The sequence below is a fragment of the Pristis pectinata genome, chromosome 12, assembly GCF_009764475.1.
Source record: "Pristis pectinata isolate sPriPec2 chromosome 12, sPriPec2.1.pri, whole genome shotgun sequence".
Classification (NCBI taxonomy): Eukaryota; Metazoa; Chordata; class Chondrichthyes; order Rhinopristiformes; family Pristidae; genus Pristis; species Pristis pectinata.
The window spans coordinates 10300782-10316242 of NC_067416.1; the positions used below are offsets into that span (position 1 = coordinate 10300782).

Consider the following 15461-nt stretch of genomic DNA (forward strand, 5'->3'; position numbering starts at 1 on the left):
AAGTTGCGGAATGGTTCTTAAAGTTCAGTTCCGCAAGCCATAAGGTGAAACATGAGCAAGGGCTTCTTCAACAACCACCGTTGTCTGAAGATAAGACGTAGACGTAGAGAAACATAGAGAGAGTAAATACAAAATCCAAATGTTCCACGATGGAACCCCAAACGACACTTCAGTGTTTACTCGGTAGTGACTTCCTCACCCCGAAAAGCATCCGAATCGTGGTCGTCCACACACAAATACCTGTTTCCTTCTACAGGTCAGCAACAAAGTGAACTCCACCGGATTACTTCCAACTTCCATACATGGATTTCAGTGGCAAACACAGTTATTGTTTCTCATCCATCGATAGAGAAAACAAGCAGGCTGGTGTCTCTCTCCCTTCTCTCTCTCTCTCTCTCTCCTAATTTCTTCAACAACGTCATTACGTCCTTTATCTTCTATTGACGTAAGCACGCCCCACACACACATACACACACACTCTCTATCTTAAAGGGACTTTCACTGAGTCTGTAACAGAAAGGACATATCAGTCCAAATAAAATGTCACTGTAAGGCAAGGGAATATAACATGGGAAATTAATTTAGGACAGGCTTATAAAATATAGTTTTTTCAAGCAAAAGTCTGTTTGTATGATTGAAGAGACAAAATGGAAAACTAAAGCACAGTGATTCATGTTGCTGGACTAATAATCAAGAAGCCTCGACTCATTATCTTGAGAGAAGTACAAACCTTACCTTGCAAGCTTGAGAATTTGAATTTAGTTAATTAGGTGGCTCCAGAATTAGCCATGCTTCTAGCCAAGGTGTTGTTATAATATTGGAAATTCTGCTTTTTTTTTTAAAAAAAGAGAAATGCCAATGTCCACAAACATCAAAACAAATTTAATCAGGCCATTTACCACCCCATCAATCTACTCCCAGTTGGGAGGAAAATGATGGAAAGTGTCACTGACAGAGCCATCAAGTGAATCTTGCTCACCCAATAATCTGCGCACTGATGCTCAGTGAAGGTTCCATCTGCACCATTCATCTCCTGATCTCCTTATCATCATCAAATAATGGCCAAAGTGCTGAATTCCAGAGTGAGTGTCCTTATTATCAGAATACCATTTGAAACAGCACAACATCAAAGAAGCCAAGTCAAATTAAAGTTAATGTGAATCAAATGAAAAACCTCTCACTCGTTAGTTATTATCTCAGACACAGAACATCAAGGTAGGAATTCCCTATCATTAAGTCAAATAGAGAATATTTGCTGATGACTTAATAGTTCCAGTCATAATTCCTCAAACAGCATGCTTGTGCCAAGACCTGGGTTAAATGGCAAATAACATTTGCCCCCATACAAGTGCATGGCAATAAATATCTCCAAGAATCCAACCACATTCCACTGACTTTCAATGGCATTACTATTGCCAAACCCCGACCATCAACACCCTCGGGAGGACTGCCATTGACTGGAAACTTAATTGGAGGAGCCCATAAATACTAGTGACAAGAGCAGATCTGAAGCTGGGAAACCTGAAGCAAATGGCACATCACCAGCTCCACAAATCCAAGACCTCCCAAATCAACAAGTCACAAGTCAGAATATGATGGAGCATATTTACCTGAATGAGTTTGTTGGGAGATGTACTCAGGAAGGTCAATACCATCATGGTCAAATCAGCCCATTAATCATAATTCCATCTACCTCTATAAACATTCGCCAGCAATAACACACCATCACTACAGTTTGTACCATCTACAAAAAGTACCAGAACACCACGGCTTTATCAATTGCACTTACCAAACCTACAAGCACAAGCTTAATGTGCATAATTAGCACGTGCGAAATGAATGCCTCATTCACGAATTTCTTTTCTGCTCCCTCCCCGCATGTCAGACTTTTTCCTTCATTGTCACTGGATCAAAATCCCAGAATGTCCATCTTATTTAGACTGGGACAATATCTTGTGTGCAAGGGGTACAGTATTTCAAGGCAACACTTCAGTTTCTTGAGGATAGTTATGATTGGGCATGAAATGCTGGCCTTACCAACATCTACATCTCGTGTATGATTAGAATGAATCCACATTTGGCCCTTGATTATCCAAGATAACAGACAAGTGCAATGGACTGCCATTGACAGCGTACTCTCCCTTTACATTTGATCTCCCATAGTGCAACAGCTCACACTTGACCCGATTAAACTCCACCTGGCATTTCTTCACCCATATCTGAAACCGATCAATATCCCGCTGTATCCTTTAGCAATCTTCTACACTATCCACAATGCCACCAATCTTTGTATTGTCTGTGAATGCACTAACCCACCCATTGACATTTTCATACATCACAAAGAGCAGAGATCCCAGTACGAATCCCTGCAGAACACCACTAGGTATGGACCTCCAGCCAGAGTAAGACCTATCAACTACTACCCTGTCTTCTATGGACAAGCCACTTCTGAATCCAAACGGCCAAGTTACCATGGATCCCACGCATCTTAATTTTCTGGATGAGCATACCATGAGGGACCTTGTCAAAAATCCATGTACACAACATCCACAGCTCTACCTTCATCAATCAGCTTTGTCACCTCCTCAAAAAAAAAACCTCAGTCAAGTTAGTAAGACACAACTTACCCCGCACAAAGCTATCATGACTGTCCCCAATTAGGCCATGGTTTTTCAAATGATCACAAATCCTATCCCCAACAATCTTCTCCAATTGCTTCCCTACCACTGACACGAGACTCACCGGTCAATAGTTTCCAGGATTATCCCTATTTCCCTTCTTGAACAACATTAGCCACTCGCCAGTCCTCTGGGACCTCACCTGTGGTTAGGGAGAACACAAAGGTCTTGGTCAAAGCCCCAGAAATCTCATCTCTTGCCTCTCTCATGAATCCAAGGTCTATCCCATCAGGCCCTGGGACTTCTCCACCTTAATGTACTTCAAGAAACCCAACTCTACCCCCTTCTTTATCTCAAAAAGCCCTAGCATATTAGCATGCTTCACACTGATCTCACTATCCTCCACATCCTTCTCCTCAGTAAACACTGATGCAGTACTCACTTAGGACCTCACCCACATCTTCTGCCTCCAAGCACCTGTTCCCTCCTTTATCCTTGAGTGGCCCTACCCTCTCCCTAGTTATCCTCTTGCTCTTGATGTACATATAGAATGTCTTGGGATTCTTAATCCTTCTTGCCAAGGACTTTTCATGGCCCCTCCTGGCTCTCCAAATTCCCTTCTTGAGTTCTCTTCTAGCTTGCTTTTTTATAATCCCCAAGGGCTCTGTTTGATTTTAGCTTCATGAAGCTTACGTACACTTCCTTTTTGTTCTTGACTAAATTCACCACATCTCTCATCATCCAAGGTCCCCTTGCCATCCTTGTCCTTCCTTCTTACTGGAACATACTTGTCCTGTACTGTATGCATTTGGTCTTTAAACACCCTCCACATGTGGACTTGGCCAAAAACAGCTGTTCCCAATTAACACTCCCTAGTTCTTGCCTAATACTCTCGTAATTTGCCATGCCCCAATTTAATACTCTCCTGCAAGGCCCATACTTATCCTTATTTATTGGTATCTCAAAACTTGAGTTGTGATCACCGTTCCTGAAATGTTCTCCCACTGAAAGATCTGTCACCTGCTCAGCATCATTTCCCAATACCAGGTCTAGTATGGCCCCTCCTCTAGTCGGGCTATCTACATACCGATTTAAGAAACCCTCCTGGATGCACCTAACAAATTCTGCCCTATCTAAATCTCTTGCACTAAGGAGGTCCCAGTTCATATTGGGGAAGTTGAAGTTACCCATGACAACAATCCTTTTTGCACCTTGCCCGAATCAGCCTGCATATCTGTTTCGCAATGTCCTGGTGGCTACTGGGGGGTCTGCAGTATAATCCCATCAGAGTGATTGAGTGTTATCCATATAGACTCAGTGGAGGAGCCCTTTGTTATATCCTGAGTGCAGCAGTGCCATTGTCCCTGATTAAGAGTAAAACTCCCCCCACCCCCTTTTACCTTCCAATCTTTACTAAAAGATGGAAACCTTGCAATGTTAAGTATCCAGTCCTGTCCCTCTCTCAACCAAATCTCTGTAATGGCCACAACATCATGGTTCCATGTACCAATCCATGCTCCAAGTTCATCTCCCTTACCCCTAATACTCCTAGCATTAAAATAAACACACTTCAACCCATTCATCCCATCGAGTCTATTATCTTGCTCCTGCCTGTCCTTTCTTACAAACTTACTGGCCATGACAGCTACCTTCCTCTCAATCCCTCCACTTTCTGACCCAGTGCTCTGGTTCCCATCCTCCAGCCAAACTAGTTTAAACCCTCACTATCAAAACTTACAGGTATTAGGACTTATGTTAGTACTCCCAGCCAGGATATCGGTTCCCTTCCAACTAAGGTGCAACCCATTCCTCTTGTACAGGTTACCCCTGCCCCAGAAGAGGTTCCAATGATCCAAGAATCTAAAACACTGCCCCCTGCACAAGCTCCTCAGCCACTCATTCATCTGTTCTATCTTTCTATTCCTGCCCCAACTAGCATGTGGCACCAGGAGTAATCCAGAAATTACTACCTTCGAGGTCCTGCTTTTCAACCTCTTTCTTAAGTCCCTATACTTACTGCGCAGGACCTCATCCTTCTTTCTACCTATGTCGTTGGTGCCAATGTGCACCATAACCTCTGGCTGCTCACCCTCCCCCTTGAGAATATTCTGCAGCTGCTCCAAGACATCCTCGACCCTAGCACCCAGGAGGCAACACACCATCTTGGCGTCTCTTTTGCAGCCACAGAATCTCCTGTCTGTCCCCCTAACTATCGAGTCTCCTATCATTATTGCTCTGCCTAACTTCACCCTTCCCCACTGAGCCTCAGAGCAAGTCACAGTGCCACCAACCTGGCTGCTGCTGCGCCCTGATAGGTCAACCCTCCCAGCAGTACCCAAAGGGGTATACTTGTTGCTGAGAATGGCCAGAGTGGATTCCTGCATCCTCTGTCTGCTCCCTTTCCTTTTCCTGGTGGTCACCCAACTAACTGCTGCCTGCACCTTGGGTGTAACTGCCTCGCTAAAACTCGTATCTATGATGCTCTCGGCATCCCAGACAACCTTAAGTTCGTCCAACTCCAGTTCCAGTTCCGTAACACGGTCAGTCAGGAGTTGTAGCTGGGCGCACTTACTACAGGAGAAGTCATCAGGGATAATGGTAGTCTCCCTGATCTCTCATATCCTGCAGGACAAGCATGCACTGCCCTACCACCATCCCAGCTACTCTAATAGGAAGAGTAATTCTCTGGAAAACCTTACCTGCACTTACCCAATTTCTCCACTCAGCCTCCTCTCACCATAGTCTCATGAAACAAAGCCTTGGCACTTATACCCAAACATGACACTTACAGCACAAACACAACCACTCACAAAAATGGGAGCTCTGTTAGAGCCTACTTCCCTTTAATACTTGCAAAACAACATTTAAAACGTGGCTGGCTCCTCCCCTCTGTTGAAAACATAAGACCCTGAAAGAGGTAGGGTCTCAACCAAAGCACCAACTATCCTTTTGCCTCCACAGATGCTTTTTAACCCACTGAATTCCTCTAGCAGTTTATGTTTTGCTCCAGACTCCAGTATCTGCAGTCATTTGTATTTCTATTCTCAAGCCTCTTTTGTTTCTCCAAAGACAGGATTTTACACCTGAAAGTGAGAGCTTTTAAGCCTGTGAAATACAAACCTGCTTCCTCCCCCACATGCTTAACCAATAAACAAGAGTCAACTGTAGTTAGAAGATTTTAATTAATAGTTTCATTTTGTTTTGTGTGGATGGGTGTGCTATTTTAGACTAAACACTGTATCCTCTATCTGCTTTAATGCAGTGACCAACTTGCATTGTTTTTTCTTTTATTCATTTTCAGGATCTGGGCAACACTCTCAAGACCAACATTTATTGCCCTTGAGAAAATGGCGCTGAGAGCATTCTGGCGATGGTACTCCTATGATCACTGACAATCAACACAGGCGCACTTCAAGGATGAGTGCTTAGTCCACTGCTCTACTTTCTCCACACTCATGACTGTGTGACCAGTTATAACTTAAATGCCATCTATAAATACACTGATGACACCACTGTTATTGGCAGAATCTCAGATGGCAATAAGGAGTGAGAGAGATCAGCTGGCTGAGTGGTGTTGCAACAACCACCTCCTCTCAATGTCAGTAAGACCAAGGAGTTGATCATGGACTTCAGGAAGGGGAAGTCGGGAGAACACACACCAGTCCTCATTGAGGGCGTCAGCAGTGGAAAGGGTGAGCAGCTTCAAGTTCCTGGGTGTCAACATCTCAGAGGATCTACCTTGGATCCAACACATGGATGCAATCGTGCAGAAGGCACACCAGTGGCCCTACTTCATTAGGAGTTTGAGGAGATTTGGTGTGTCACCAAAAACTCTTGCAACTTTCTACAGATGTACAGTGGAGAGCATTCTGACTCTGGTATGGAGGTGCCAATGCGCAAAGAGACTGCAGGGGGTTGTAGACTCAGCCAGCTCCATGACAGGTACAAGGCTCCCCACCATCGAGGACATCTTCAAGAGGCGGTGCCTCAAGAAGGCAGCATCCATCATTTAAGGACCCTCACTATCTGGGACATGCCCTCTTCGTGTTACTACCATCAGGGAGGAGGTACAGGAGCCTGAAGACCCACATTCAATGTTTTAGGAACAGCTTCTTCCCCTCCACCATCAGATTTCTGAACAATCCATGAACATCACCTCGTTTCTATGTTTGTAACATAGTAACTTTTATGTCCTGCAACGTACTGCTGCCGCAAAACAACAAATTTCATGACGTGTCAGTGATAATAAACCTGATTCTTATTCTGACAGTCCTATTGGGCAAGAAGTTCCAGGATTTAGACATAGTTGACGTGTAATATTTGCCATTCAGATATGACCCTGACTAATCGCTCCCCAAAGAAGGGTTGGAAGGTAAATGTCAAAATGGGCATAATATATACACTTCTAAACAATTGGCAACCAATAGATGATTGATAGTCTCACTACTGGACTTTTGACATCCAAATCCAGCTTGGGTCCGAGCTGCCTCCCCTGCTAGTTTTGTCTCCTGCCCCTTTTGAGCTCTATCTGACCCTCTCCCATATCTTCCTCTTTACTGCTCACCCAGTTCTTATCAGTCTCCTTCCCCCTCCTCTGACCCACCTTGTCCCCAATCCCACATTCAACCACACTGTGCCCCATTACTCCCCCTCTAAGCCCTCCCACACAATCCCCTCCAACCAACTCACCTCAACTCCAATCTCCCCTCCAAACCTCTCTTCTTTTCTCTCTCTCCTCCTTCCTCTCCTCTCCCCCTCCTCTCTCCTCCCCCTCTCCCCTTCCCTCCCCTTCTCCCCCTCCTCCTCTACCCTCTCCTCCCTCCTCCTCTCCCCTTCTCCCCCTCCTCTCTCCCCTTCTCCCCCTCCTCTCTCCCCTTCCTTCCTTTCTTTCTTCCTCCCTTCTTCTTCTTCTTCTTCTTCTTCTCCTCCTCCTCCTCCCTCCTTCCTTCCTTCCTTCTTCTTCTCCTTCTCCTTCCCCTCCTCCCTCCTCCTTCTTCTTCTTCTCCTTCTCCTTCCCCTTCCCCTTCCCCTTCCCCTTCCCCTGCCCCTCCTCCCTCCTCCCTCCTCCCTCCTCCCTCCTCCCTCCTCCCTCCTCCCTCCTCCCTCCTCCCTCACTCACCTGATGCCGCTTCTCCTGCTGTGATCACCTCACCGGCTGGGGGACGCCATTTGTAAACCAGCCGGCTCGCCAGCCCAGCGCATGCGCCGATTGTGCCACGCCACGCATGCGCGTTAATCCGACCGGCGCCCAGATTTTTTCCCTAATCGACGCAGGCGCAGCTCGGCAGCTATCGGCGCATGCGCGTTACTGCAAACTGCGCCCGGACCCTCGGGCGGCTCGGCAAGGCAATGGTCGGCGCATGCGTAGTGTGGATTTTTTTATTGACTTGTTTTCTTGTTTCCTTTCAGTTCTATAACATTCTCCTCTTAAATAAAACGTGTAAAATATTTAAAAAGAAGGCCCATTCAGCCAACTCTTTAAATGAAAATAAAAACAGGCAATGCTGGAAATATTCAACAGGTCAGTCAGCCTCTGGAGGGAGATGAAGGTAACACCTCTCAGGACTCAACACTGAATTCAACAAGGTCAACCACCAGGCTTTCCAGTTGGTATCAGAACAGGCCAATTCTGACGAAAGGTCATCAACCCATAATGTTTTCTCTGTCCACAGACGTAGCCTGACCTGCCGAGTATTTCCAGCATACTCTTTTATTTCGGGGTTGGTAGCTTAATTGGCCACTGTAACTCGCTGCTGGACTCCAAGTGAATGGGGAGAGTTGATGGGAACGTGAGGAGCATAAAATGGGATTGGTGTGGAAAGGGGTATTTGATAGCACAAACTCAGTGGGCTGAAGGGCTGGTTTATGTGCTGTTTGACAATAACTTTGGCTCTGTTTCTCAGTGCACAGATGCTGCCCAACCTATTGAATCTTTCCAGCATTCTCTATCCCACCTCTGCTTTTGCTTTCTAAAAATCATTGTTCACCTGAAGAAAGAACTCAGGCATGAAAGATATGGACAGAGTAAATAGAACAGAAGTTGAAGAGTTTAGAATCAGGGAGAAATGAAAGTGATTGGCAAAATTATGATATGATATGATATGATATGATATCTTTATTAGTCACATGTACATCAAAACACACAGTGAAATGCATCTTTTGCGTAGAGTGTTCTGGGGGCAGCCCACAAGTGTCGCCACGCTTCCGGCGCCAACATAGCATGTCCACAGCTTCCTAACCCGTACGTCTTTGGAATGTGAGAGGAAACCGGAGCACCCGGAGGAAACCCACACAGACACAGGGAGAACGTACAAACTCCTTACAGCGGCCGGAATTGAACCCGGCATCAAAAGTGATATGAGGAAAACATTTTTTTACATCAAGTGGTTAGTGTCTTGAATGCACCGCTGGAGGTAGCAGTGGAGGCAAATTTGTAAAACAGTACAGCACAGGAACAGGCCCTTCAGCCCAACACGTCTGCACTCTCCAAGATGCCAATCTAAGTAATGCCATATGTCTGCACATGGTTTGTATCCCTCAATCCCTCCCTGTTCATGTGTGTGTCCAAACGCCTCTTAAACGTTGCTATCATATCTGCTTCTATCACCTCCCCGGCAGCGTGCGCCCAATACCTAAAAGTCTCTGTGTAAACAAAAATTTGCCTCATGTATCTGCTTTAAACCTAGCCCCCCCCCCCCCCCACATCTTAAACCAATGCCCTCTGATAAGTGATGTTTCCACCCTGGGAAATAACTCTGATTATTTACCCTATCTATGCCTCTCATTTTATATTCTTCCATCATGTCGCCCCTCAGCCTCTGATGCTCCAGCGAAAACATCCCAGTTTGTCCAACCCCTCCTTATAGTTAATGCTCTTTAATCCAGGCAACATCCTGGTGAACTTCTTCTTCACTCTCTCCAAAGCCTCCACAAATTCCTGTAATGTGGTGATCAGAACTGCACACAATGCTCCAAATATGTCCTCACTAAAGTTTTATACAGCTGCAACATGACTTTCTAACTCTTATACTCAATGCCCCAACTAATGAAGGCAAGCATATTGTACGTCTTCTTTACCCTGTTACGAACCAGCAACAAAAGGAACACACTGAGTCATGATTCAGTGTTAAAAACTACTTTATTAATAACTACTTATGATAATAAGAAAAATAAAAGTAAAAATATTAGAATGTTAGAAGTAAAAATGTTAAACCTTGAACATTAACCCCAAAACTAAACTGGTCGTGTGTGTGTGTGGCAAAGTCCCAAACTCCAAGTCCAGGAATGGTTCTTAAAGTTCAGTTCCGCAAGCCATAAGGTGAAACATGAGCAAAGGCTTCTTCAACAACCACCGTTGTCTGAAGATAAAACGTAGATGTAGAGAGAACATAGAGAGTAATTATGAAATCCAAATGTTCCACGGTGGAACCCAAACAACACTTCAGTGTTTACTCGGTAGTGACTTCCTCACCCCAAAAAGCATCCAAATCGTGGCCGTCCACATAAATACCTGTTTCCCTCTACAAGTCAACGATAAAGTGAACTCCACCGGATTACTCCCCAATTTCCATATGTGGATTGTAGTAACAGACACAGTTATTGTTTCTCATCCGTCGATAGAGAAACTAGCAGGCTGGTGTCTCTCTCTCTCTCTCTCTCTTTTCTCTCTCTCTCTCCTCTGACTGACTTCGACTGACTTCTTCAACAATGTCATTACGTCCTTTATCTTCTATTGATGTAAGCACGCCACACACACACACACACACACACACACACACACACACACACACACACACACACACACACACACACACACACACACACACACACCACTATGCTCTATCTTAAAGGAACATTCATCTAGTCCATAACAACCCCCCCATCTACTTGTGTTGCCACTTTCAGGGAGCTATGGACTTGCACCCTAAGATCCCTCTGTACATCAGTGCTCCCAAGGATCGGCCACGTACTACATACTTAGCATTTTGACTTCCCAAATTGCAGCACCTCATACTTGTCCAGATTAAATTCCATCTGCCATTTCTCTGCCCATATTTCCAACTGATGTATATTCTGCTGTGTCCTTTGACAACCTTGCTTGCTAACCACAACTTCACCATTTTTTGAGTTACATGCAACTTTTCTAATCAGACCACCTATTTTCTCATTCAGATCATTTATATATATCACAAATAACAGAAGTCCGAGCACTGATCCGAGCAGAACTAGTCACAGACCTCCGATCAGAGAAACACCCCTCTACCACAACTCTACCACAACAAGCCAATTTTCTATCTAACTCACCGAAGATCCCATCTGACTTAATCATCTGGACCAGCCTACCATGTGGGACCTTGTCAAGTGTTTAACTAAAGTCCATGTAAACTACATCCATTCATTAATCATCTTCATCACTTCCTCATAAAATTCATTCAAATTTGTGAGACAGGACCTACACAAAGCCATGCTGACTTTCCCCAATAAGTCCATGCTTTTCCAAAACGTGAGTAAATCCTGTCCCAAAGAATCTTTTCCAGTAATTTCCCTACCACTGATGTAAGTTTTATTGGCCTATAGTTTCCTAGTTTATCCTTGTTGCCCTTAAACAAATGAACAACATAATGCAACTCGGGTTTTAATGCTATAACAGGCTACAAGACAAAGTTGGGCAGTATCCAATAACAGCACATCCCTTCCCGCTGAGCTTAAGGCATTCTATGCTTGTTTAAAACAGAAGGGGATTGGTTTATCACCACCACCCCGACAGTCTCCAATGAACCTGAACCCGTGGTCACCATTGAGGATGTAAGATCAGTCTTCCAGAGAACCTGCAGAAAGCATCTGGCCAGAATGGTGTCCCTGGCTGTGTCCCAAATATTGTGCTGATCAGCTGGCAGGGGTATTTGCAGACATATTTAACTTCTCCCTGCTTCAATCTGACACCTGTTTTAAGAAGACCACTATCATCCTGGTACCAAAGAAAAATAAGGTAACATGCCTCAATGACTACCAACCAGTGGCTCTGACACCCAACATCATGAAGTGCTTCGAGAGGCTGGTCATAGCACACATTACCTCAGTCTCCCGGAAAACCTTGATCCACTGCAATTCGCCTATTGCTGGAACAGGTCTACAGTGGACGCCATCTCCCTGGCCCTAAGCTCATCTCTGGAGCATCTGGACAGTAAAGACACCTATGTTAGACTATTGCTTATTGACTACAGCTAACCTTCAATATGATAATTCCAAGCAAACTCGTCTCCAAACTCCGAGACCTGGGACTCAACACCTCCCTCTGCAATTGGATCCTTGACTTTCTGACCAACAGCCCGCAATCAGTGAGAATAGGCAGCAACACCTCCAGCACGGTTATTCTCAACACTGGTGCCCCACAAGGCTGCGTCCTCAGCCCTCTACTCCCTATGCACTCATGACTGCATGGCTAGATTCTGCTCTAACTCCATCTACAAGTTTGCAGATGATACCACTGTATTGGGCCATATCTCAAAAAACGATGAGTCGGAGTACAGGAAGGAGATAGAGAGCTTAGTGAAATGGTGTCATGACAACAACCTTGCCCTCAATGTCAACAAAACAAAAGAGCTGGTCATTGACTTCGGGGTGGGGGCGCGGTGCACATGCACCTGTCTATATCGATGGTTCTGAGGTCGAGAGGGTTGAGTGCTTCAAGTTCCTGGGAGTAAGCATCACCAGTAGCCTGTCCTGGTCCAACCACGTAGACGACATGCCCAAGAAAGCTCACCAGTGCCTCTACTTCCTCAGGAGGCTAAAGAAATTTAGCTTATCTCCTTTGACACTCATCAACTTTTATCAATGCACTATAGAAAGTATCCTATCTGGATGCATCATGGCTTGCTATGGCAACTGCTCTGCCCAGGACTGCAAGAAACTGCAGAGAGTTGTGGACACAGCCCAGCGCGGCACGGAAACCAGCCTCCCTGCCATGGACTCTGTCTATACTTCTCACTGCTTTGGTAAAGCAGCCAGCATAATCAAAGACCCCACCCACCCAGAACATTCTCTCTTCTCCCCTCTCCCATCAGGCAGAAGGTACAAGCGCCTGAGGGCACATACCACCAGGCTCAAGGACAGCTTCTATCCCACTGTGATAAGACTATTGAACGATTCCCTTATACGATAATATGGACTCTTGACCTCACGATCTACCTTGTTGTGACCTTGCACCTTATTGTCTACCTGCACTGCACTTCCTCTGTAGCTGCGACACTTTACTCTGTATTCTGTTATTGTTTTTACCCTGTACCACCTCAATGCACTGTGTAATGAATTGTTCTGTACGAACAGTATGTAAGACAAGTTTTTCACTGTACCTCGGTACAAGTGACAAGAATAAACCAAAACCAAAACCAAAAAAAAAACAAAAGCTCCCCCACCTCTTTTATATCCCTATCATGTCTAAACTCTGGAACGCTGAGCTGCCAGACCGGCCCCTCTCTCAACCAAGTTTTTGTAATGGCTGCAACATAGTAGTTCCCTATACTAATCCAGTTGTGAGGAAAGTGACCAAAAAACACAGAGGAGTAAATCTAACCCCAGGGAGGGAAGTGCAGAGGGTGTTCAGGGACACTGAGGAACATCACTGAAAGCTTCAGTGTGTGTCCTCCAGCTCATGTGCATGAGCTATGTGTTTCTATGGCCCTGTAGTCTGTACTGTATTCAGTCACACTGTGACAAGAGAATTCAACCAGACTGTGACAGCTGGACTCTAGCATTGATCTGCCAGACTGTGATGGACCTCAGAGCTGTAGAGTATGATAAACATAACACATTCAGTCTGTGGCACTCAGCATGACACTCCGCTGTGACAGAGAGCACTCTGGTACTCACAGCCTGACAAAAATTGATGTTGTAGTCTGATTAAATACATCTCAGCTGCTTTACTTCTTGTGCACTACTGCAATGTTCCAACCCAGATGCCTCCCATCAAAGCTAAAGAACCAGTTCGGTAATCTTTCCATATGACAGATTTCATTCACCCTCTTGACTTCTCTCCAGGGCCAGGATGTAGGCAGCACTAATGAGGGAAGAGGACAGATTTAAATGGATGTTTCCAGGATTAGAGATTTATAATTATGAGAAAGGTCTGTATAGGGTGGGATTGTTTACTTTGGAGGAAAGGGGATGAGGGGAGATTGAGGTGTGCAGAGTTATGAGACGTCAAGACAGGGTACACAGAAAGTGCTTACTTCCCCAAGCAGGGAGGTCAACAACGAGGGGACTATGGATCCAAGTTAAATGATAGCAGGATTAGAAGGGAGTTCAGAAGAGTCATTGTATCTGGAAAAAATCCCGGAAAGAGTAGTGAAGGTACCTGAGGAGTGGTGAGGACAAGGGGCACTTGACAACCTGCAGGGCTAAGGACAAGGTCTTGGAAGTGAGGTGAACCTGGACACAGCATGGATATAAATGCTGTAAACACTCAGCAGGTCAATCAGCATCTGTTGAAAAAAAAACAGAGAAAACGTTTCAGGTTGAAGACGCTTCATCAGAATTGGGAAAGAAAGAAAAACATGTATAGACATGATGTGCTTAACAGCTTTGTTCAATACTGTCAACTTCTGTGATTATATGCACTGAATATTTCCACTTTACTACCAAAACTAAACTAAACACCACTTGGGGTAGCGCTTGATCATGGATTAGCTGTGAATCTAGGTGATCCTAGCAATAGAAAGAGAAATTCAGCATTCTGTTAACATTGTTTATTGGCAGACACGGTAGTGTAGCGGTTAGCGTAACGCTTTACAGTGCCAGCGACCTGGGTTCAAATCCAGCCACTTTCTGTAAGGAGTTTGTTCTTTCTCCCCGTGACCATGTGGGTTTCCTCCAAGTGCTCCAGTTTCCTCCCACACTCCATAGACATATGGGTTAGGAGCTGTGGGCCGTGCTATGTTGGCGCCGGAAGCGTGGTGACACTTGCGGGCTGCCCCCAGAACATTCTACACAAAAGGTGCATTTCACTGTGTGTTTCAATGTACATGTGACTAATAAAGACATCTGATAGTCTGCAATGGGGTGTGGGGGTGGTGGTGATTGATCGATTATTAGGCCACTTACTGCCCTGAAGATCGAAATCACAAAAAAACCTGCAGATGGCTGGAAATCTAAAATAAAAACAGAAAATGCTAGAAACATTTAGAGAACAGGCAGTATCTGTAGAAAGGGAAACAGATTTAATATTTCACATCCGACACCCTTAATCAGAAGATGCTGCCCTGAAGATGATGGGTTTGTTTGGATGGTGTTAATAGCATCTGCGATCAGAGCCTTTGAAAGCCATTTGCCCACCAAAGTTGGCAGATTAGTGGTGAAATAGAGATAATCATTGCTACAGCTCTGGACAGCAGCTCTTACAACACTAAACATTCCCTCATTCCTAGCAGCAACCCATATCTGCATGACCTTTTCAAAAGCAACTCCCAAACCCATGATCTTTACCTCCAAAAATAACAAGGGCACTCTGCACATGGAAGTGCCATCCCCTCCCGCAATATCCTAACTTGGAAATATATGCTAATTCCTTCACTCGGCCTAATTTCTGGACCTCCCCAGCCAACAGCAGAGTGGGAGAACCTTCAGTGCATGAGAGTAGCTGGTGGTAAGACACCTTCTTGAACTGTAGTCCTTCTGGTAAAGAGACTGCCACAGTCCAGGAGTTCAAGAAGGTGGTTCACTATCATTTTCAAAGAACTGTTAAGGATGGCAATAAATTATAGTCTTGCCGATAATCCCACATCTTATAAATGAATAAATAAATAAACCCCTAACAGACAAGAGACCTTGAACTGCGAAGAGAGGCAA

General features: G+C 45.0%; 1 protein-coding gene across 2 annotated transcripts in view; it reads right to left on the reverse strand.

The window, feature by feature from the left end:
* The window catches only part of xpnpep1 (X-prolyl aminopeptidase (aminopeptidase P) 1, soluble), a 65134-nt gene extending 57259 nt beyond the window's left edge, over window positions 1-7875 (reverse strand). The window contains exons 1-2 of one of the 2 annotated variants that reach the window (XM_052027450.1): window positions 7738-7805; window positions 2743-2820 (exon numbers count right to left, since the gene is read on the reverse strand). The gene's annotated coding sequence lies outside the window, so the exon portion shown is untranslated. Of the gene's footprint in view, window positions 1-2742; window positions 2821-7737 lie in introns of both variants that reach the window. The other variant, XM_052027449.1, reaches the window with a different exon arrangement.
* Between the last annotated feature and the right edge of the window lie 7586 nt (window positions 7876-15461).